Raw genomic sequence first — 2,339 nt, forward strand, 5'->3', positions numbered from 1 at the left:
ATAATAGATGGTTCAATTAAACATCTTTCCAGCCGACTAGTTTCTAGTTTCGCAATACCCAGTTCCTTTGCAACTTGTTGCAATAGATTATGTTTATAAACCTGGTGTCCTAGCAAACAATAGAGCCTTTGCGGCCCTTTTGTTATGAGATATTTCTTAGAATGGGTATTTTAGGGTGATACGATTAGGGATGATTGATTGGGAATGTGTTAACATAATATACACATGCAAAAAAAGTCTTCTTATGCTTTATGATGCATACTGAAACACCAAAAAGTCAGATTGTTATATTGGAAGGGTCTGCAAAAAAATGTGGGGCATCAAGATTCCTGTCACAATATCAAAGTGGCAGTGAAGTCTATCCAATAAATAGATCAGGCCAGACAGCAATGAGTAAAAGAAATTGGTATTACCAAGCAGGTAAATCAGATGTTATTTAATTCTTTATGAGAAACTGAAATACTGTCATATACTCACCTTGGAAAGAATTTTTTTTAAGTTTTAGACATTGAAAAACATTTCCAGAGATAGAGCTATCAACAAGATAATACTGGATACTGAGAACATGTAAAAGAAACATTTCTAAGGGTTACTCCATCTGAATAGAATCCTTCAATACCATTTTCTAGGAGGTTTTTAAAAGTATTAATTTGAACGATTACAAGATGTGTGATGTTTGCGATGACTACACTTAATACTATAAACTATAAGGTTGATATGTTTAAAACTATGGATCAGCACTATTTCAAAGAGGGCAATTGCTGGCACTTTGCATGGTCACATTTGATTCATTAGAATTCACTGTGAAGTTTGATTTTATTACAATAGATATAAACAGATTAAGAGGTACAAGTTTTACGTTGCACCATGAAGTTCCTACTTACACAACTAATGAAATTGAATCATTCATAAAAATAGAAGCGAACATAAATGTGGTGCTTTAACAAATAAAGCTTTACTTACTGTTATTCAGAAAGATTTTGCTTTCACTGAGAGTTACAGTTGAGGTCCTTGAGTAAAATGAGCCATCATCTACAACACTGTTCAACAGTAGAGCTCTCTGTGATGATTAAAACATTCTATATCTGCATTGTCCTATATGCTAGCCTTCAGACACATGTGGGCCTGAGCTCCTGAAATGTAGCTAGTATATCTGAGAAACTGAATAATTAATTTTATTTGTTTGAATTTGACTTTAAATAGCCATATGTAGTTGATGATTATACTATTAGGTAGTATAAGACAGCAGCACTGCCCTATAGTGAAAGTTTAATATTCATGAATGCAGGGGTTGCAACTTCATATGCTGTTGCAGGTGTATGCTGTTGCAGGTGTAGCAATATGATTAATTACCAAAAACTCTCCTAAGGGGGATAAAATAGGATATTGTCATTTGTTGACAGAATTAATGGGGACTGAAGATTAAAATGGTGATATGGATTTTAAAATAGCTTGCTGTATAAGGGAATAGCTGTAATGTAGCCCAATACTAAATTTCCAGGGACACCAATAAAAATGGAAGCCATTCAACATCTTCAGTAGTAAAGAAGATATAACAGGTAATGAGCACACAATTTAAAGCCTTTAGCATCTAGAAAATAAAACAGTCCTATTGCAGAAATTATCCAGAGCCCATTGTCAAAAATGATCCAAGTTTCTTTTATCAAGGAAACATGATTTTTATAAGACTGACACACTACCTGCTGTAGCTCAAGGAGATGCAATTTTTAGAACTTCATGCAAAAAAAGAGAGTAATTTTTCATCAGTCAGATAAAGAAACATTCTCTATATTTGCATTAACATATAGTGTCATGCATGAAGTCAGACACTTCATTCCTAATATCTGCAAAGATATTTAGAGGCTGTAATTAGAATCTAAAGCTGTTTACACTGACACTAGAGACAATGGAGAAATGGCAAAGCTGTATCCGTGCATGACTGCAGCACTTCACAATATCTAGCTTGGTTAATGAAAGATTAAATAATCCTACTGTTCTACAGTTAGAAATTGGCCAAGAAATCCAAGTAAAAAATTTTGGATATTAACTGGAGGATAGAATGAAACATTATTATAAAGTAATTCAGTTTTCTGTTATAACTCTTGTCAAAACTCTAAATGATAGAAGCCAGTATAGTAATAGAAAAAGCAATTCCCCAACTATTATTTAATTCTTCTGCATGATTTTTAAATAACAGCAGGGTATAACACACTGACAAAGAGAGCAACATTTCAGGAGTACCTTCCAGTGTGTGAATTTATATCTACAATAAACCTTTGTATTACTATCTTATTAAAAGTGAAATCGAGGGATTAAAATATAATAGAAACAAAATGAAA

At 33.0% G+C, this 2,339-nt stretch overlaps 1 pseudogene; it reads left to right on the forward strand.

The window, feature by feature from the left end:
- Positions 1-254: 254 nt before the first annotated feature.
- LOC118610680 lies at positions 255-1,019 on the forward strand (annotated as a pseudogene).
- The last annotated feature ends 1,320 nt before the right edge of the window (positions 1,020-2,339 follow it).

This window comes from Rousettus aegyptiacus, unplaced genomic scaffold (assembly GCF_014176215.1).
Source record: "Rousettus aegyptiacus isolate mRouAeg1 unplaced genomic scaffold, mRouAeg1.p scaffold_m13_p_13, whole genome shotgun sequence".
In the NCBI taxonomy this organism is placed as follows: Eukaryota; Metazoa; Chordata; class Mammalia; order Chiroptera; family Pteropodidae; genus Rousettus; species Rousettus aegyptiacus.